At 39.2% G+C, this 23490-nt stretch overlaps 1 long non-coding RNA gene across 1 annotated transcript; it reads left to right on the plus strand.

Annotated features, from left to right (window-relative positions):
• Nucleotides 1-10354: 10354 nt before the first annotated feature.
• On the plus strand, nt 10355-22071 carry LOC128467809 (uncharacterized). The gene is made up of 5 exons (XR_008345754.1): nt 10355-10443; nt 13377-13431; nt 15047-15102; nt 19245-19326; nt 21964-22071. It is a non-coding gene; the product is annotated as an uncharacterized LOC128467809 (long non-coding RNA).
• The last annotated feature ends 1419 nt before the right edge of the window (nt 22072-23490 follow it).

Consider the following 23490-nt stretch of genomic DNA (forward strand, 5'->3'; position numbering starts at 1 on the left):
TGTGCAAGTCAAAGATGTCTATTGTTTGGCTAAAGTAACGTACGGAGTTCAGAGCATTTATCTAAGCCAGGGCTTCCCAAAGATGGGTTGCGACTAATGATATCCAGTTTATGTTGAAGATAAAATTGAAAAATATTTGTTTATAAATAGGTCCCAGAGGCGGTAATTAATGCGCGGCAAAGAAAAACTAGTCACCCAGGTCTGTGAATAGTCCACGACTTGTGGTCGATAAGCCATCTTTTCAATGTAGATATTAGCAGATTTACAGATAACCTTTTATGAAATGCTTGAAATCCACTCCAAGAAAATGCCAACATGTTTCAGATCAAAGGAATAGATGAAAGAGAACAAAATATTTATTTTGCTATGTTGAGTGCTAGAGAGGGATCTTTTTTTTTGTTGTTGTGAAATAACAGTGAGCAGATGTCCTCATAATTTGGAGATGTAATTGTAATCATGTGCCCATGGTTCAAAGCTTTTGTTTTTCTTGAGACTGTAGTGGTGACTCTAAAGGAAGAACATTCGTGTCTCGATGCTTTGGGCATTCGCACCACCGAAAAGAAGTGCATCGACTAAAAAGAGCACCACATCACGGTAGTTAACAAAAAATCACAATTAAAGTAGAGAAGATGGGGACAACCCTACTACACGAGCAAAATGTGTGTTCCGGTCATAAATAATGCCGTGTTAAGTTTATCTCCTTCTTGCTGCGTGTACAACATAGTGATAATAGTTGTGTTAAAAGAGATTATCTTGTCAAATGTTTGATATGAAATGATTTAAGATTTTTTTTTGCAGTGAAATGAAGTAGTTTTATCATATATATAGAAGCATGGAACTGCGTTTTTATTACAACTCTTTAACCTATATGTATGTGAGGCATCTATTAAAGAGATATTGGTGTCAGGGGCGGCCTACAAGTTGCAGCGCAGAGAAGACCCCCTTTCCAAGAGAGCCCCGCACGTAAGTGTACACACGCGTAAGTTTATTTTAATTTAAGTTTATAGACATCAGTGAATGCTGATGTAGCATTTCTGGTAGCGTGGGCCGTGTCTTCTCCTTCCTCTGCTTACTCTCTGTGCTTATGCACGCTAAATCTTTAATACTGTTTACCTTATGGCTTCCCCACTACAAACAGCATAAACCAGTGGCTCTTTAGTGCTGTAAACAATAGGGAGACAAACATTCTTCCCAAACTAAAAGGGCATGTAGCATTGAAACGTGTTTGGACAGATCTGGGCCGCAGCAAGACTTTCCACCGGTTACTATACGAAGGCCTGTGAAGGGGACGGCTCTGTATAAACTATAGAGCTTCACTTTATGAAAAACAAATAGTGCAGACAGGCTATTTGGGGGCACTGACCAGTTTGGGGACAAAGATTGTGCAGATAAGCCTTTTGATGATGCTAACTAGTTGTTTGGGGACACTGAAAAGACAATTAAGATTAGCTCCTGTACAAGCAGCAATGGTTAAACCAAAGAGAGCCAAATGGTTTTCAGGATTCCTTCTTAGAATTTACTTAATAGCGTGTTTATCAATCTCAACACTCTACCCATCTGGAAGGGTGTACACCTGCTGCCCTACTCGACCTTTTAGTACATTCCTTTTCATAATAACCTGTGCATGTGCATCATCATGGACTTTACGCATCGATAATGATCGCAGGTTGCTGGGACATATTATGTAAAGTAATTCATGTTACATTCCTCTCACAATGCTACCAATATCCTGTTTGCTTCCCTAACAGCAGCTGCACGCTGAGGCAAGTGCTCTAGGGATCTCTCGACAATAACGTTAATCCTCCTGCTGGCTCTGTATGCTGAAGTTCCTTTACTGTTTTCATTCTTCACATTGAGTAGAGAATATCTGATGTTTAACGATGCAAACCGTTGTGATGGTGCGATGGGAACCACGTTGGGAGTGACAAGTGGCAGAGGAATGTTTGGGTAAAAAATTCCTTGTAGGCTGCCATATCGTATAAATGGTATTTCCACCTGGATATAAATATTTTTACAAAGATCTCTTTGGAAGCAACTTTTTTTTCTCTTCTGTGTGTAGCTCTGGGGTTGGTCATCTACCAGATTAATACGTGTATGTATGTGTATATACACCGATCAGTCGTTAAATTATGACCACCTGCACAGTATTGTGTAGGTCCCCCTTTTGCAGCCAAAACAGCCCAGAACTGTCGAGGCATGGACTCCACTAGACCTCTGAAGGTGCGCTGTGGCATACAGCACCAAGATGTAAGAAGCAGATCCAGTAAATTCTTAGGTGCGGCATCCATGGATCGTACTTGTTTGTCTAGTACATCCCTCAGATGCTTGATTAGATTGAGGTCTGGGCAATTTGGATGACAAGTCAACATGTTGAACTGTTTGTTCCTCAAACCATTCCTTTACCCTTTTTGCTTTGTAGGGGGTGCATTATCTTGAGGAAAGAGGCCAATGCCATCACCACTTTTCCTTCCTTGGACTGCTTCCTTGGACCGCTTTGGTACTTACCACTGGAGACCAAGAAAACTCCGCAAGAGCTGCCATTTTGGAGATGCTCTGACCAAGTTGTCTAGTCATCACAATTTTGCCCTTGTCAAAGTCGCTCAGATATTTACACTTTCCCATTTTTCCTGCTTCTAACACATCAACTTTGAGGGTGAAATGTTCACTTGTTGCTTAATATGTCCCACCCACTGACAGGTACCATGATACCAAGATTATCACTGTTGTTCCATTCACAGTGTCATAATGTAATGGCTGAAAGGTGCATGTGAGTGTGTGTGTGTGTGTGTGTGTGTCTGTGTGCGTGTGTGTGCGTGTGTGTAAGGGGACATACAAGACATTTTGGACAATGTTCTGCTTCCTTGTGGGAACAGTTTGGGGACCACACTTTCAAAGTCCAGCATGACTGCACCCCAGCGCACAAAGCAAGGTCCATAAAGACATGGTTGGATGAGTTTGATGTGGAAGAACTTGACTGGCCGCGTAGAGCCCTGACCTCAACCCCATCAAAAATCTTTGGGATGAACTGGAACGGAGTTTGCAAGCCGGGCGTCTCGTCCAACATCAGTACCTGACCTCACAAATGCTCTACTGGGTAAACGGGCAAAACCTCCCACAGAAATGATCCAAAATCTTGTGGGAAGCCTTCCCAGAAGAGTGGAAGCCATTATGAAGTAGGTCCCCTTTGCAGCTATATTAATGTCTATGTATTGAGAATGTGATGTCATCAAAGTGCCTGTTGGTGTAAAGGTCATGAGTCCCAACACTTTTGTGTACATAGTATATCTCTATATAGTACATACATACACAATACTAACCAAGCTTGATTGTACTTAGCTGTTTTTATGGAACATAAAGACATTTCTGGCTGTAGCATAATTGCAAAAGGGTTTTCTAACAATCAATTAGCTTTTTGGACTTGGATCAGCGAACACAATGTGCCATTGGCACACAGGAGTGATGGGAGTGATAAAGGGCCATTGGCACACAGGGGTGATGGGAGTGATAAAGGGCCATTGGCACACAGGGGTGATGGGAGTGATAAAGGTATGACTATGAAGATATTCCATTAAAAATAAGCCATTTCCAGCTACAATAATAGTTTACGACACCAACTGCCCTTTGTTTCTGATGCCTTGCATATGATATTAATGGACAAATGTACTTTTCTGTTATGAACACCGGCGTAAGAGGCCCAAATCTTTTGTGTGTACGGATCATATATAGCTATATACATATATATACATACCCTATTTTGTAAAGCTTTGTCTAACTTAAAATCAATTGGGACAATTAAAATAAAACTGCAGAAAGTTGTCAAAAACACAGTTATTGTAATAGTAACCCGAAAACACGTCACAGATGTCGTTCCCAATGCCAGCACGCTTGTTACATAAAAATCTACACAGATCCCAAATTAAAATGGTGGCCTAGGAGCTATTAAGGTATCCATCATAAGAGATGGATTCACCACAGAGAATTAATTCAGGCAGTGAACATCTATACATTAGTTTCTTAATTATGACAATTGTTTTAATTAAAATAAAGAAATCATCTTACTGTTTGTCAGTCACTTTACTTAGTAAAAGTCTTCCATGGTAGTTTCATGAGGTGTCCAGTCACTGGCTTGCATGATGCATCATAAATGGCAAAGAACTTGAAAACGATACCGAGGAGCTGGGGGGAATAAACATGGCGGGACTGCTAAAGCATTCTGGGGCTTGTAGTCAGCAAAACAAACAGTAACGATAAGCGGATGTGTCGCGGAGCAGCCAATCCGTGGCGGGGTTTTTAAACTTACGCACCGCTGAGGTTCATGTTCCAGAGTGTGAGGTGTCAGGAACGATTTAAGGTGCGGACCAGGAGCTCTCAGTTACCATGACAACGTATGGGTGCTGGACGGCAACAGTATGTATGTGTATACACACACACACACACACACACACACACACACACACATATATATATATATATAAATAAATATGTATAGATATATGTATAGATATCTATATATATATATCTATATCTATATATATATATAATTGTTATTATACATACATACATATGTGTGTATATATATATGTTATTTATAATATAATATATATGTGTGTATATACATTATATACATATGTGTCTGTAAATATATATATACATATATCTATATATATATTTACAGACACATATGTATATAATGTATATACACACATACATATTATATTATAAATAACATATATATAAATATATATATATACACACATATGTATATATCTTATATATATATATATATATACACACACACATATATATAATATATTATATAATATATATATTATTTATTATATATATATACACACACATATATAATATATTATATAATATATATATATATTATTTATTATATAATTTATAATATATTTATATATAGATATATATAGATATATATATAGATACATGTATATATATAAATATATGTATTTATATACCTTGAGGTATGGGGACACGATTAATGATATATTTATTTATAAATAATGGTTCAGAGACCTTTGATTGCTACACTGTAATTGTCAAAACACTAAATAATCTTTTTAAATGGTTCCCTTTGCCAACAGGTGCGCACACAGTCAAATATAATAAAAGGAAAATATGTAACAAGTTTGACGTTTGTGGACATTCCTTTGTCTTAAGTTTGTTTGGGTTCCCAATACCACGTATTCGGTTTATTGTGTTGTTTTATTTTTAATGAAATGTGTGCTATCCTTAGTCTGTGTTTAATGCAGAAGAAAGGAATGTAATTATTATATAATAGACTCTGCAAAACTCAATATATTCTGCCTATAATTATTTTGGTAGATTACTTATTATTATTATTATTATTAATATACTCTCTTCCGTCGGAACAATCGAGGAGAAGGGCAGCTGCTGCAGCGCTGCCTTTTCTGTGCCGCGCAAGTACCTCATTTGCATTTAATTATTTTGGTTTTGCATACAGTTTAATATAATAATTGGGAGATATGTTACAAGTTTGGCTTTTACGGGCGTTCATCATATGTCATACGTTTGTTTGGATTCCCCTTGAGTGCTAATCACGTGTTCCCCATATTATATATTTGGTTTAGTGTAGGATATGAATGAAAGCATGTTGGCCAGCGTGATATCGTTTCACACGTTTATGTATTTGTTCTGTGTTTTGAACACATTACGATATATAGGAACGCTCATTCAATAATAAAATAATAATCAATGGCTTTGTCTTGAGATTTAGTGAGTTTAAATGCATCGATCAGCACTTTAGAATTTCTTTTAATATCCGCTAATAGGTAAACTGCTTTGCCCTATCTGAGTTTGATCGTGGGTTTATTTTTTTATTCTTTTTGACTGTATAAATATGTGTCAACTATGAACTTGACAGAAACGCGTTCACTTTTTAATATCTTTGGGTTTATTACAAATCTCTCCACGTGTGCAGCTCGGTGGTGTCAATATTCTGTCGTTTGTCCGAACGAAAACATTTAGTTTTATGGAAAACAGATTTTTTTTTTCTCGTTAATAACGTTTTGACTGTTCTGTGTATTTGGTAGACCAGTTTTTGTTCCTCGGGACGGTTCAGTCCACTCCGTGCTTCTCAGGCAGTCACTGGCTAAAGATCATAGGGGCCTATTAAAGAAAAACATGTGCCGAGGCATAGATTGTACCGGACTGTTCGTGTTTGGAATGCGTGTGGTTTGACGGAGCAGCCTGATTGGTTATCTAACTAAATTAGAAGCATTAGAAACACCATTCCTAGTGCTGATAAAGGCCAACAACTGCGCAGGAGTAATTATTTAATCAACTAAAACTTTGGCTTACTTAAACTGTTTGCCTGGAACGCTCAATTGTCATGTGACACAAGAGAAGGCAATAATATGCTATTGCTATGGTAACTAAAAAAGCTTCTTTAATGTTTATGTGTTTATTATGCGTATGTCGTAAAAAATACACACATAAAACTCAGTCTCCTCTGTAAATATCACACCCACCCCTTTATCTATTTTCCATCCATTTTCTAATCAATGATACATTACGTATATGATTATTAATGACTTTAATATGGTCATTAACTGTAGCGCCACATAGACACTAATCGCAATATGTGCTGTGGGGCGGCAAACAAACCTTTCCCAGGAGAAATAATAGACAGAATCCCTCAATTATCAACCACAGCAGATAATAGAAATGTCCTTCCTCGCCGTTCTGTGGAGGGGACATTACCACACAGTCGGAGGTACCCTAAGTATACCCTTGAGGTGCTTCTGCCTACTTGGTATACCCTCGAAGAGACCACGTGATGCCACAATGGATATCTTGTATCTTTCTTTTGCAGTTCTGGGTTGTTTAAAGTCCTATGTACTCTTGGTGACTGCTTGGTGGCCCAAAGCCCTAAAGCTTTTGTATCACAACGATACAAACTCATTTACCCATCTTCTGCAGAAATCTTGGTCGCACTCTTGAAGGTGATGATTGACTGGGAAAGGTAGAGAGAACCTCTGGATGTGATGCTAGCTTAGTGGACCCTTTAACATTATGCCCCTCACCTCATGCTAATGCAAGAAGTGCCATTTTTATTAATTAAATTGTTCAAATTAGACCTTAGTATTCATGATAAACTGACCATGTTCCTTTAAACCTTATACTGGGTAATCTTTTCATTGAAGCATCCTGTACATTTTTGGTTAAAGGTGAGGTTGGATCCTTTCAGGCTTAAAAAATAGTTCTTAGGTTTTGGCTTTGCTCATCATGCGTGTTCACACTCATTGTTGTATCCTGTCTGTACACAACAGTTTTGTGGTTATTTCTTCTGCATCAGCCAATACTATTTGTTGCTCGGTAGCACATTCCTCGTCCTTATTGCGAGGCTTTCTTTTCTCATGGCAGGATAAGCTCTCGTCATCTGGTTGACTGGACGAAAAAGTCCCCAGAGTTTACTTTGTGTTGACCTTGATTATATAGTTATCATATGCCCTTGTTGGCGCCTCGTTGACAGTATAAACAAACTCAATAATGTAAGCATTCCCTCGTAACTAAAATCGTCCTTTCCCTCAGATATTTGCAAATATTTGGTGTTCTTTTATTTTTTAATTAAATGGGTGCTACCTCCAGTGGGCCTTCAATCTTTTCATAGATACAAATGTACTTATTATTTAATAGACTGTGCAAAACTCAGTATATTCTGCCCATAATTATTTTGCTAGGTGACTATTATTATTATTATTATTATTATTATTAATATACTCTCTTCCGGTCAACTCCAGGTCTGGCTCGACGAATGCTGCGATTCTGACCCTCAACTGCATCTGTGGAACGTTTTGCCGTTGAGTTCAAGCATCCAATCATTTGGATAATCAAGGAGAAGGGCAGCTGCTGCAGCGTTGACTTTTCCGACGGGTAAGTACCTTATTTTGATTTTATTTTTATTGTTTTGGGAGAATCTATTATTAAAATACTCATGCGGTATTTTAATACACATTCTTCTGTAGTGGGAATGTCACCGATATGACGGGCCATGGAGCTTGGATGACGGTATGAGCCGGTTCACCGCACTAATGTCAAGATGTAAAATAGTGTAAAAGGATTAACGTAAAAATGACCACGATCCAGTTTTAGTTCTGACAGTACAGCCGGTGCACAGGTAACGGGAGGTCAGTAGATTATTGAGATTATTTATTTTTTATGGTTTCATCATTTTTCAGAAATTACGCAGAAAAGAGTTGAACGAATGTCCAAAGTTTGCCATTAAATTAATGCCACGCTGTGACCGTTTAAGGATTATCTGAAAAACTCCAAATTATACATAGATTTCTAAGATCTGGTTGTCCAAATGACTTATTTTCCTGAATTTAACAGCCTTGGATAAAAATGGAAACCAATTGTATGAATTATTCCCATCTTGATGTATTTACTCTAGTACCATCTGTTTTATATTTTAATGAAGCCTGTTTATGCCAGCTATCAACAAATTGTTCTGCTGTGGTCTTTTGTTGTAGAAAGCATGTGGTTTGGCACTGCTGGGCTTGACTGGATCAGTGAACCCTATTGCTGGATATTGTCTGAAAACCATAGGCTGGCATTTAACCTTAGCAGGTCAGTTAATTGGGGCTACATTGGGGGTTATAGGTATCAATTATATACTGTATATATATATATATATACATATATGTGTGGTTTTTGTACATAAACATGTAGCAAAATTAATATTGCGGTATATTTCATGTGCTATTGAATGTAGGAAATGCCAGTGGACTCGAGGCAACAACCAATCTTGTTGCAGCTGAGCACTTATCACATGCCCTTTGATGCCAAGGAACAATCGGCTGTATTTGAACAAGATGCGGGTGAAATATGAATTCCGTGGTCTGGCCACGCTCTGATGTAACATATACAGAATGCTACAAGGTGAGTGAGCATGACGGGAACTGGCTGATATATGAAATGTACATACTGCAAATATAAATGATACTAGAGTAAAGGAATGTATGATACCATTTCTTTATTTAATTCATCCAATATTTCTTCCAGTTCTACCCAAACTTTCATAACATGTTCTTTTACATTTTGTACTTTGCTGATTTTTTTTTTTTTTTTTTTTGAATCATGTGGTTTTCTTTAGAATTTGATTTTTTGGGGTCGGTTGTCAAAAAGTAAATTTGAAAACTGAAGAAATGGGACAAATTAGTCATTCTAAATGCTTATTCTGAAGAGTTTATGATTTCAAGATCCGCCATGAAGGTTGAAGGCCAGGCCAATAAAGCTGACAGACGCTGGGACGCTGTCTATCTTTTGAGTGGTTTTCCAATGTTATTATCCTTCTTTTGAAGGCTTCCTTTTTTTTCCTATTTGAGTACTGATTTAAGAAATAACTTTCCTCCAGGATCTTAGCGTCTCCGACTGGTGGCATGGCACCCTAATTTGTATAAGTCATCCTCATATCCTGAGACTTGCGCCAGTGCCAAGTGTTATTTAAGAATACTGAATGCATTGACGCTACATGTCACTGATAAATTGGGGAGAAAGAGATAAAAGAGAAAAAAAATAAGTAACAAATCTTATTTCAGGACAACATACATCAGGCATCTGGCGTAAGATTCTAGCTAGTACTGAATTCTTATTCCGCACAGATTTCACGCTTCTAAGTGTTGCCAAACCACGACTCGTACAAACATAGAAGATTCCGCACAGAAAAAAAACAAAACAAAACAGAAAATGTGTCTTATTAATTTATTATTTGACCACAAGATGAATTTCCGTGTGAAACATTGCGGTCCTTTAACCGACACCATTTACACACAAAGGGTGTTGGTTCTGTATCTGCGCAAGGTGCGGGTCGTGCATTACGTGTTTAGAATTGAGAACCCCGGAAAGCTTTTGACTTGATCCTGCCGCCCTATAAATCAACTAGATATGGAACAGCTGCCAGACTCTAGAGGACCATTAGTATTTTTACAACCAGGTTTAATTTATGTCTGCGGGGAATAGGAGATTTACCAATTATACAATACAAATTCACATCATGTCAGGCTCCCCAAGTTGACTGGCTCAGCGTTTATTTTTAATGTCCACCCATTACCATTCAATAAATGGCAAAAGAAAACAAGATGAAGTGTTTGAACTCCCCACATTCACTCTGTATTATGACGATCAAACGCCAGTTAGTTTCTACTGATAAAAAAAATAGTCCCTGGGGGGCCCTGTGTAATGAAATCAATAAGGTTTCTCTTTTTTATCTCTCAGATTCAGTGGCATCTGGTTTGCGTATGGAAGCAACCAACATACAGTCTGTGCTGCATGTCCATCATGATTATTGTTGTCCTTATGATGAATCGTATCGCCCAAGAACAAGAAGAACAGAGTTGAGTTCGGGACATGGAAGCAGCTCGTTATCGTGGGTTTCTTTCTACACGGGCCACAGAGGTTAGCTTTGTTCATGTAAAACAGATACGTGCAAATAATATGCTTTTTAGGTCCATCTCGTAACGCTAAAATTTGTATAGGTGCATTATTAAGCGTGTTTATTGTCCATATCTCAAGAGCTGTGAGAAACGAAGCCTCTTTCTCAAATTTAATCTGCTCCAGGTATTATAGGATTACAAATGAAGTTCTGAAAAAGTTTATTAGGGATTCTATTACAGTTATCCTGATATGCATGGGTCAGGAAGGTATTTTGCCGTATTTTATTAATCCTGGGCTGAATTGTACTGATTCCAGGCATGTTGGGCCCTCCAGGGGTAAAAGCTCAGTTGGAGTAATAGCACTCCGCTGTCTGATTCCTGGACGAGATGGGAATCTCATGTCCACTGTTAACACAGCAACCCATTTGGAAAACATAGCTGACAACCCTTTTTTTTTGTTACAAATCATTCCGAGAGCTTTCGTTTTGGACCAATAGACAAATATTTCTTTAAATAGTACACACAGATTGGAAACATCTTTTCTGTGTTAGCAAAGACTTTCCATCAATAAAAGAGATGGCTATTAAAGAATCCCTGCGATGGCTGATGTTGGTTTTGTTAACCGGTTCCAGCTCCGAGATGAACTGATCGGCAACGAGCTGACATTGGCAATAAATAAATCCAGGGTGAGCGTTAAAAACAACAACCCCGGGGGTTACATACAGTGCGTTTCGTGAGCATGCAGTCAGGAACTGTGTGCTCCGCTTTAGGGAATGGACCCAGTCATCCTTTCAAAACCAATATTTCTTAATAATAAACAGATCGTCACATGACCTATTGTAATATAGAGGACTCAAAAACATTTCTATTATTGTCCCATATATATATAGTTTTAGTACGTTCTGCAGCATCAAATACAATGATAGACATCAGGGGTGTCCAACCTGCGGCCCTCCAGCTGCTGCAGGACTACATCTCCCATACTCCTCAGCCAGCCCCTTAGCTGAAAGAGCATTATGGGAGATGTAGTCCTGCAGCAGCTGGAGGGCCGCAGGTTGGACACCCCTGATAGACATTGTGAGACTCTTTTTGACAAACTAAGGGCTGAGTTTGCAAGTTTTGGGGTGAACTTACTATACCTCACAAGCGTATTGTCTAATTTCTTTCTTCATGGCCTCATACCGTGAGTATTTATTTGCGTATATATACCATTTCTTTGTTGACTAGCGATGACCCAGTTCATGGTTTGCCTTTGTTGAGTCGAGAGTGATATTTGGTTACGTTTTCATGCTTTACATTTGGAATTTGGGTTATATACTATATATATCAGTGAATCAGTAGTAAAAAGTCATTTCGCAGCTTATTTTTCTTTCAAATTACACGTCTGATATTAAGTGGATTTTCCAGCTATGGGCGGCCAGTGAATGATATGACTAAATGCATCCACATTTTCCATAACGGGTTGAAGCCTGCATGTATAATAGTTTCCAGCCAGCTAAGTGGTGAAGGCGTTCTACATCTATCAGGAGTGACTGCTGTCTGACCTGCGTCCAGATAATACTTTTAAAAGGCAGAAGATTAAAGCATCTTAGTTAACATCACGGCTCGCTGGTAGGGTCGGAATTTACAGCAGAGCCTATGTCTCTCTAGGAATAAAACCGCAGCTTCGTATTATTATTCTTGGTTTAGAACCGTGTTCTGAAACGGCGAACCCACATTGATGTGTCCACTGACCAAAGACATTAGGCTTCCGACGGCTTTCATTCCCGGCACCAAAATGTAATCGCGGAGCACCAAACCCAATTTACATGAATTTAAATGTAAAGAAAGTGTCCGGTTTTCCAATTCAGGAGACTAAAATGACAAAATATATATGAAAACATGGACGTGATATGACATAGTTTTTATTAAAGTGTATCAGCGATCCTCTAGATTGTAAGCTCCTTTGAGCAGGGCCCTCCTCACCTGTTGTTTCTGTTAGTCAATTTGTTATGTTACATACTACTTGTCATGTCCTGTCTACCCACTGTACATCGCTACAGAATTTGATGGCGCTATATAAAATAAATAATAATAATAATGAATGCAGCATGTAAAAAGAAGTCTAGTATACCCTAAGCATGTTTTGGCCCCGGTTACTGTTTATTTCTGATTTAAAATTGATAAATAGAGAGCTGTCCATTCAGCACCGAGGTCACCCGTGTAGATGATCACAGTACGGATTATAATTGTGTTTACAGCCATTGTACTTTAGAAATGAATAACTATTAGTTTACTGTTCTAAACATTTTACATCTTCTTACATCCCATTGTATCATAAATATTGTGCAAGCGTTTTTTTACATGTCTTCGAGTGATTTCACAATGTAAATGTTAGTGTTTTAAGAGGATTTAACTTTCTTGATTTTATGTACATGTTTAGTTAGACGTGAACATATCTCTTTGCAGAAACCCCACCATAGCCGTCCAAGCTTGCGTTAAAACCACTCTAGTCATGATTGATAATAATAAATCTTATTTGCCAAAGAGATACCAAAACTTTGTGCGGCTCGCCTCACCCAAATTTACCTGGAAATATATATACACAAATATATATATATATATATATATATATATAGGGTATAGCCATCACCCATCTCTGTGGTCTGGACTAGTGGTTCTGTGAAAAGTTTGCCCATTATATACCCAAACGCATTATCCTTAAATCCCAGGTTGTTGGTGGTCCTGGAGGACTTATGTTTAAGAGTTTAAGACTCTGTTATCTCTGGGTCTGTCTCAGAAAAAGAATAGGATTAGTTTCTGGTTAAATATCACTATCTTCCATATCAGTCTACCATCTTATATGTCGAGTACCACGTATTTTATGGTTTTTTTTTTAGTACATTAAGATAAACGAAGAAGTTATTTTTGTTCCTGACCTTTCTTCGCATTAATCAGTTATTACTGTAATTTCAGAGACAGGATAAAGCGTCTACGCACCGTGGTTATCTCACGACATTCTGCTGAAAAGGTAAGAACGAACTGTGATGTTAATGCGTCGGTTTATATATGCACGGACCTGTGTCAGTTTGTATATACCCTGAGCCCTCAGATACAGTGGATATATATGACTAAATCTCCCCCCCCCCCCCCGAAATACAGCATGTGGATTTTATAGACTTGATAATCCACAGTGTCATTTCTGTGAACCAGCAAATGGTGTCCAACATGTTGCTTTGACATCTCTCACGTGTAGTAGATGAAAAGTCTTTGTATACACACGTGCTTTAAACACGCATCCCATCCAGGAATTTCATTTGGCTTTTTATTTTCATTTTTAATCTCTGGCTCAAGGATGGGGTTTTAACTTAAAACAACCTTTACTCCACTAACAGAGCGCATGGACAGCCTTTAAACTCTCAGGCTTTTAAAGGAAACTTGGAGTAAACAGTAACAAATTTTGTCTACTGCTATTTTATGCCTGTCACAGAGAATAAACATTAGACTGGATCTCTTACTAGTTGTATTAAAACTGTTTACTATGCATGCCATATAAAGTACTTTTGAGAAGGCTTTAGAAAAGCACCTAAATAATATTATAATATAATAATAATAATAATAATAATAATAAATTCACTAATATTATATTACTTGGAAGAGAATACATGGGTGTTATTACAGTCCTTGTGTGTTTTTTAACTAAATAAATTTACTTAAGCTATGCCTTTTAGATGTAATATAGTTATAATAATACACTTAGATGTATATAAATAAATTGTAAAAAAAAAATTATCTTTGAAGCCTGTGAGTGCCCCATTCTGTGGATATATATATATATATATATATATATATATATATATACATACACATGTATACGTTGAATAGCCCAGTCCCAGTCACTGTAGGAATTCAAAATGTTCATTCTTCCCAAATAAAACCAAAAGCTGAGTATTACGCAATATCCTTCTTCTGTGATAGCATCTTAAATGCAAGTTTACTATTAAGCAGAAATTGGAAAGACGATTATCTTTTTTCCCTTAATAATAAACACAGAGCACAAGGCTCCCAAGGTATCTCTGCACGAGGTATCATTGATACATTTTGTATATTTTTCTATAACCGAATGATAAAATATCTGGTCCATATCCCTGGGCAGCAGAAAAAGCAAGAACCCAAAATGGGAAAACTATTCATGGAATCCAGTACAGATGGTTTATACCCTGCCCACCACCTCTCCAAAAAAAGCGGTCCCTTGTTGGTAACCAGGACTCCCCGGGCACAGATTAATTAATTCTTTTTTGTCCACAAAGTGATATCAAAATATGGAAACTTGAACCGTCTCCAGTAAGTGCTTGGATTAAACAAGCGTCGTCTTTGCTATAACAATGTGTATTAAGAATGATTCACTGCTTCCATTTTCCAGTAACTTCTCAGCTGCTTTGCAAGCTCTTCCATGTGTAAAAAAAACCCGAAAAAAACACATTCCCAAAATATTTAGATGGAAAACCTTTTTCCCTAAGGATAGGAGATACAGTCCCTGGTGATGGGGATGTTTTACTCTGCTGTTCTCGGTTTTATGCTATGTTTCTAACCAGCAGACGATTCTTTTCCTCAGTACAGCTAATTATATTACTTTTTTTTTCTAGGGCTGTTTGTGAACGGTGCAAAAAAAAGAAAATGTGGCCGCGTGTCTATCTTAACCGTAAGTAAACATATAATACCGCTCTTTGGGCTTATGTATACAACGTGATTATGGCAAAAGAAATCACGTGGATAATCAAAAAAGGACCCCCCAAAGAAGAATTTTTGTAGGTTTTGTCCATCTTTGGTGGGCCAGCTGATGTATTCGCGTGGGGTGGTGTTGTAGGTCTGGCGCAGAGCACGGCTACCATGATCCACCTTGAGTCCTCTTCTTCAGGCCGTGTGTCCTCTGTGCAGTGGAAGAGATACTACAGGGGTCTGTTCCAGCTAAGCACGGTAGTGTAACCTAAACAAGAGACGGGGAGACTATCACGCCCTCCCGCATGCCTGCCAACCTTCCCTAGAATACGCCACCACTTTGCCCATTTATGTTGACATTAAAAACCATGGAGTGATTTAGGAGAATGAATGGTGGACAGCGGAGTATGTGCATGAATTTATATTGGCAGTTGTGCCCCATCTTTTTCATATTCTTCAAGGAAGTCTAAGCCATAGCAGTGATGGCCCCTTCCCATTAGCCATTATTTTGTGTGTGTATTTTATGTCATATAATGTCATAATTACAATGCTTTTGCCAAGGCAGTAGGCGTAGCGATCCTTTAGTGTGAGGCTTTATGTATATAATCTGCAGATTTCTGTACCAGACCCGATTAAAAAAAGGTATTCAGTGCTCTGCTGCAGCTGCTGGGCTCCTCCGTAGTACAAATGGAGCAAATTATAAACCACATTATACAAAGCGAATGTTGGAAGTTCTTTAATATCAACAATGGAAAATCGAGTCAAATAATGAATGTGGCATGTGGAGTTAAGTCGTTTCGCCTCCTCATTGGCACCTGACGAGACCAGTTCAAAAACATCTCACCAGCGCAGTAGGAATTGTTATTTGCAAACATAAAGTGCTAGAGAGATGCATTAGCAGCACCTCCAAATGAAACTTTGGCCAGATTTAAGTGGCTTATATAGGAAAGTCATAATTGTTTTATTAGAATTACAGGAGGTCAGACGTGGCCTCTCTTAGACGTGCCTTCCAGCGTATTTCTCCCCTCACATTGTTAATCATGAGAGCGGGGTATATACTCAAGACAGATAGGCAGAGAACTTACTGATGGAATCGTAGTCTTAGATGATTTATGGACAGCCTCACCCCGTGCTGTCATGATTCAAGGGAAAGCGTGACTTTCGAAGAATTGGCCTCAGTCCGTGAAAATATACATGTAAAGGATTTAAGATACAATTTCCAAGCAGAGACAAGTTGAGATTGTTTTTTTTTACTGATGGGCAGATATATTAATACTACCTATCACACTTGAGATAAAAGAACACACTTGAGATAAAAGAACTTTCCAAAGTTGTTTATAGCCCAATCTGTTTCAGAGCATCCTAGTGAACCATGCCATCGCATTTCCACTTTCTAAGGTCCCAGCCAACCAACCAACCAACCCACCAAATATTGATCTTTGATTTTTAAGTTTTATTTTTCTCCACCACTGCGGAGTTTGGGGTCACTTAGAAATGTCCTTGTTTATGACCAAAAAGCTAATTTTATTCGTTAAAATAACCTGAAAGGGATTAGAAATCTAGCGCAGACGCTGTTCATGTTTAAATGACTATTGTAGCTTGAAACGGCTGATTTTCAATGGAATATCTTCATAGGTGTACAGAGACCCTTTATCACTCCCATCACGCCTGTGTTCCAATGGCCCTTTATCACTCCCATCACTCCTGTGTTCCAATGACCCTTTATCACTCCCATCACTCCTGTGGTCCAATGGCCCTTTGTCGCTCCCATCACTCCTGTGTTCCAATGGCCCTTTGTCGCTCCCATCACTCCTGTGCTCCAATGACCCTTTATCACTCCCATCAATCATGTGTTCCAATGGCCCTTTATCACTCCCATCACTCCTGTGTTCCAGCGGCACGTTGTGTTCGCTGATCCAAGTTTAAGTTTAAAAGGCTAATTGATCATTACAAAAACCCTTTTGCAATTATGTTACGGCCAGAAATTTCCTTGTTTTCCATTAAAACAGCTAGGTGACCCCAAACCTTTGAACGTTTGTATCGTTGGTATGAGGACCCTTTTATCAGATATGTGGAGAAGTTGCCTTTTAGAGATTTCACCTGGTGAGTCAGCCCCAAACAGTAAGATGTTGGGAACATTTCTCGTTTACTTATCCTCATAGACCATAACAGTATGTGTGATGGTACATGGAGTTTTATATTAAAATACAGGGGGTGGGGGGAGTATGTTTTTCTGAAGCGTAGCTCAACTGGATCAGGTTGGCAAGACATTGGCAACATATGCATGGTACACGGCCAGAATCTCTATTTTTAACATGTTTTTTCAACATTGCAATACCAAGTGTGGTATTGTATAACCAAGCATGGTCAGCTTGTGGAATGCCTTGCTTCAGTGGCTGGACGGGAAAACACGCTTTATCTCAGAAAATATTTCCAGGTGACCTCCTTGCAAACATCCGATGTGCTAGAAAAGACATTTATTTCACAATAGTTGTACAAATAACAAAAAAAAAATGGCTTGAGGGTGTATATGAAAAATGGGAAAAGGAAAGCTTGAGTCTAAATAACTATTGTGAAATACTGATGAGCCTCTTGATTGCAGTTAAACGTGGGTTTGCTTAGAACTTATTTAAGCTTCTTCGCTCCGTAATAGAATATTCTGAAACAACTCACTCAGCGGGGAACGCGTCCTTTGCTTTTAACGCTGAAATGCTTCATCCCTAAATTTCATGCCTGGGGGTGGAAGTAGCACAAAGGGTAAAAGGGTGCATGCGAAGAACTTAACATGCTACAATTACTGGCCAGTTTTACAAATGTTGAATGGGGGGTTCGTTGTAATGCATGTCTGTATTGTTAACTATTCTTTATCTTTGGCATCTGTTTCATATCCCACCAAAGCCACCTGATGTAATTTGGTCGGTACCCTTTGTGTAATAATAGGATGATAGGTGTGAAACTCATTTTTCTCATAAATTGCCATGCACTACTTGTAGAAATTGTAACCATTATTACACAGTCTGCGTCGCCGTCCTCGGCATAACCATCATTCTAACTATATAGCGTTCATTTTGCCTGTTACGCAGTGGGAATACTTGTACCAACCCTTTTACGTTAGTGGCATCCCATGATCGGGTGTAGGTTTTGTATCAAACGTATCAATGTATCAATGTATCAATTCTACACTGAAAAGAATAAAGCAGAGACCTTATTCACCATATATTTGAAACAACAAAAAAACCCCATTCATTTATTTATATTCATGATGGCTGAAAGTTCCTCTATCGATCAGCTTGGTGGTGAAAAGTTTGCTGGAGGAGCCAGAATGATTACTGTCAGTTCTTAGAAACGCCATACCAGGAATAATCTATGGGCCCCAAGCGGGGGACGCTCCTTATTCTACAGGGGAGGCTTGGATCTTTCCACATGCAATTATAATCTGGCAGTTTTACAAAACCTAGCACAGAGTATCCAATAACAGCTCGCATACCCTACTAATCCTTACAGTGGAAATATCTATTCTGCATTTTTATGGTTTTGTAGGAATCTCACCATAAAATCTTGAGATGTCTTTTATCTGCAATTAAAAGTAATGGTTTGTATATTTTGTATTCACAAACTGTATTGTAAGCTTTGTTAAAGGGGCAGTTAACGGTCCCTAACCGCCCCACTAAAGGGCAATCTGTGTTAAAGTACTCCGTGAGTACTTTAATATGCATTCTTCCGAATGAAAAAAGCACATAACTGAGGTAGGATCGAGGAAGCAGCCAATCAGAGGCACGAAAGTACTCCCATTGATAAGAGTCTGCTACTAACTTCCAAAGGGTGATGGGAAAGATAGTCTTTTAGATAGAAACACAGGACCCCTGGGCTGCCGGATTGGTAATGGGACAACTAATCAGGTGGGTGGGTAAATGGGCTACGCGTAGGGAAGAAGGGGAAGAGGCAGAGCGTTAGAAGGTAGGGATGACTGGGAATGGTCAGCGGGAATAGGTTTAGGAATGAAGGAGAAAGGGCAGGGGGGGTCGACAGTGTGGCCTGAATACCAGGACCCCCTCACCAGCCGCCAGGGGATCCTAGCTCTATCTCCTCAGAAATCTAATCTTCCTCTCTTTTCTTTCCATGTAGATTCTGGATCCAGGTTGCCCCTGAAGGTAGAATGTCTCGAGTTCCATGGCTTCTTAACAGGATATAGAAAACAAAGAAAATGGTAAGTAATAACTTGCTTGACACAAAGGTCCTCCTTAAAAACTCACCTAACTAACCTCTTTTGTCCCTGTCATTGCAACTGTCCCAGCCTGCTGGCCTTTTTCCCCTGTAGACCCACACACACACAAAATAGTGTTATTTTGCCTAGAAGTTCATTCATGCATTTTTACAGAGCAAGAATGAATAGCTTCTCGAAATATAAGAAGATTCAGGGGTATCAAAACATACAGCTGCATGTTCTCCAGAATATAGCAATCATGGTATTCAATTGCAATAATATACAAATCAAGGAACATGGGAAATTAATAATGCTATGATTGACATGAGACAATTTAATGTGTACTTAATCATGTAACCTTTTGGGTGACTAAAAAGAAAAATGACTTTTACGTGATATTTCAACAATTGCTTGGATTCTGAGAATCCCAGCTATTTAATCTGCGCCATGATTTGGCTACAGTGCCCCAGGAGACTTTATTTATTATTAAGGAGAGTTTATTGGGGAAAATGAAATGGAAAGATATACGGTATTCTGGATTAATCTGTACATGTTTTCTTTTGTGCTATTATTCTCTTATTTTACTTCTATATACAGTAGGACTTCTATATACAGTAAACCAGGGTTCCAAACTTGGTGCGCTCTTACAATTCAAATGAGGGCCACAGTCCGGAGGTAAAACCCTGTAATTCATACTGTGGTCCCTGGTGGGGCACCTCCACAGAGGGTATCTTAGTTTGCCTTGTGGGAAACCAGTGCTTAAGGGCATCTTAAGCATGAGATGTGTCTTGGCTCTAAGCCGGTGTATTACCCCAGGGCTATTCCTCTTCCTTGCATGTCGGCCCATCCCACCCATTATTCTTGATGTAAGACTCGGGTCTTAATCGGTCCTTGATCTTGTCTTAGTTTTAGGATATCTTTATGCCAATCCCATGCATGTTTAAATTCCCTCACTGGATTAGACTCTACCACTTACGATGGTAGTCAGACAGATAGTATTAGTATTATTATTATTAATTTTTATTTATATAGCGCCAACAATTTCCACAGTGCTTGTTATGATACATAAATTGAAAGGGTCTGACAAAGCTGAAGTTAGCAGACTGACACAGACGATACATTAGGTAAATAGATTTCTAGATAAAAAAAAGAAATATTTCCTTTCGTCGCTTCCACTCTCTTTCTAGGACATCACATGTCTGCACACAGCACCTCTCCATTTATTATCTGCTGTCACAAGCGTTTCTTTGCCGTCTCAATCAAGCTCCAGCATGTGGTTTTTTTCTCGGTATTGCTGGATACAATTGCATGATAATCAGTTGCAAAGGTATCTAAATGCAAACTGAGCTGTGAGTGTAAATATGTGTATATGTGTGTGTATGTATGTATGTGTACATCCATGCTCCAGTCCGCTGGCCCGTGATGCTGGGGTTTCTTCTGTCCACGTGTTGGTGTTTGCTAAGTTCAGCCGAGTTCCTTGTTTTCTGTTTTTTAAATTTACGATGCACTGTTGGTTCTCCTGACAGGCCATCTCTGTGAGAAGTCACTTGAAACCCCATAAAAACGACAAGAAATGATCATCCAAAACCGAGTCTGACGCAGATTGCTAAATCCCCATCCTTTTATATGCTTTCCCTTGATTGTGTTCCTTGTGTGCACATATTTGTGTATCCCTTGGGGGAGAATCAGAATCTTCAGCTGTGTAGGATGTACAGTTTGACTTCATGTTTTCAATCCGAATATTGTTCCCTTAAATTTCGACACTGCATACCGGAAGACACCAGGCAGTGTCTTTTGGCGGAAAGGTTTTCCCTACCTTCCATTTTTAGCATTACTGTAATTGCGAAAAGGTTTACTATAAACCTGATCAAAACATTAAGGTGTGTATGCCCCCGCAATGTACCCCTGAGCATGGGGCATTATCATAACGGCCTTCCCTATCCGCACACCTGGCAAAAGCCCCATTCAGCCCTCAGTACAACCCTGTCCACAAAATCAGTGCTTGCCATTGACCGATAGCGTCACCGGAGGGGTATGCCGGCACCCAGCCATATGCCCATGCCAAGCCCAACAACAAAGTTAGTGCCTATTTGTGGCCTGAACTGAACTGTAGAGGGTGTTTGCTGGAAACCTTAGGCAGAGGGAAGGCCACATTACCGCCGCCAAAGAATGGACTCTATTTGCTTACCCCTCTTGTGACTGTTAATACACACTTCTGCCCCAATTCATCAGAATGTATTTAGGTATTTAGGGTTCTATTCATTGAGGAACCCTCTGCATTCATGTATGAGATTGCGAATGCGTTTCCTGCGACTCTGTTCCATACGTGCGTGTAGCACACCTTTATAGTAAGAGTCTGCTGCCAACTTCCAAAGGTTTATGGCGGAAAACAGTCTATTAGTTAGAAACAATGTTTTCTCTGTAGCCACAGGACCCCAGGGCAGCCGGATCGGGTGGGTGGATGGGTTACAGGGAGGGAAGGAAACAGAAGGAGGTCGAGGGGAAAGGCCAAGGGGTTAGAAGGTAGGGACAACTGGGAGAGGGCAGCTACCTGGATACCAGGGCCACCTCACCAACCGCCAGGGGATCCCAGCGCTATCTGCTCACAGATCTGATCTTTCTCTCTGTTTTTCCATGTAGATTCCGGACCCAGGTTGCTCCTGAAGGTAGAAGGACTCGGCTTCCATGGCTTCTTAGCAGGATCTGGAAACAAAGCCACACCGGTGTATGCATCTCTGTAAATAGCAGGTATGTAACATGTTAGGGAGTCGTGGGTGCAGATAGGGGGACCAATAGCATCCCAACTGATATACATACTTAAAAATATTATTTAAAATCCATGGTAAATAACTATATAATTATCTCTAAGGTTCACTGGTTACATTACTTGCTGTTTTTTTTTAATCATATGATGTTTGTTTTGGAGAAAATGAGCCGATCGTGGCATCGTGGCTAATATTCGTGCTGTCATTTGTCTTTTATAAAGAAAATTAATTTATACATCTGTTATACATCATGCATTTCCCCAACATAACCTCCACTGGTGTCTACAACAGATGAGCTCTGCAGTCAAAACATGAAGCCTTGCAGGAGATAAGTATCAGACCCTCACCAATGATTCATTTTGGGCACTTTGCTTTTGTTTAACACTCCGGATGAGAATGTCCTCTGTGATATGATATACGGTATATTAAAACTAGACGGTAACCTATTTGTGTGCGGCTTGCCCCGTATACAGTGTATTCCAACTATACATTTTACCCCGACATCGATCGCTTTGGGGGAGGAAAAGCTGCCCCCCTTCCGTATAACTAGAAATAGTAGAATGTATTTTTAAAAAGGACACAACTAAAAATATCTCATGTTTAGAATATCACGGATGTTTGCACTATATGTCAGAGAAGAGAGGACTGGGGTTTCTGCGCGCGTCTCACCTCCCCTTAGTTGCTGAGGTATAAATCACACAGAGATAAAATCCGTAATGTTGTTTTAATTGGTGAAATGGTCTTATTCGGAGAGAGATATTTCTTTGGCTGTGACTTTTGTTTGCAGTCGTAATCTTATCCATGTTTCGCTGGCACTATGTTTCATTGAATTGAACATGCATGGGACAGGCTTAAACCTACCGAGGACTGAATAGGCTTTGAGTCTTTACAGCGGGACACATGGGCAGACTAGACGGGCCGAATGGGTCTGATGTGCCTGCAAATGTTTCTGTTTTATATATATATATAGAGTGATTTGTTTTTTTTTTACTTTCTTTGAAGTTAAAGTGATTGATGTTCTTTTTGAAAATATTTGGCAAGTTGAGTCGCATTCTTGAGCTTCAATAAAGCTCATATCTAGCTATATCATAAAATCTCTGGTATAATACGCACAATTTACCCCTTTTTTTTAAGAGTCTTGAAAAGGGGGATGCTTATTACACCTGAGGTACTCAATACAGACTTACCTTTTACCTGCAACACTACCTGTGTCATTCCCCTTACAATCTTTACACGCCGCCTGCGTCAGAGCGCCGGGGAATGACGCCATATCCCGGCAATCACACTCGGCGTGCTGGGACAGAGGGAACGCCTATGGACAGGGCTTTGATGGTGGCATTGCTTACCGATCCTTGTCACCGGGTTGTACATAAGTGTCAGTATATGTAAGTATGTGTACGTA

This window comes from Spea bombifrons, chromosome 10, assembly GCF_027358695.1.
Source record: "Spea bombifrons isolate aSpeBom1 chromosome 10, aSpeBom1.2.pri, whole genome shotgun sequence".
NCBI lineage: Eukaryota > Metazoa > Chordata > Amphibia > Anura > Pelobatidae > Spea > Spea bombifrons.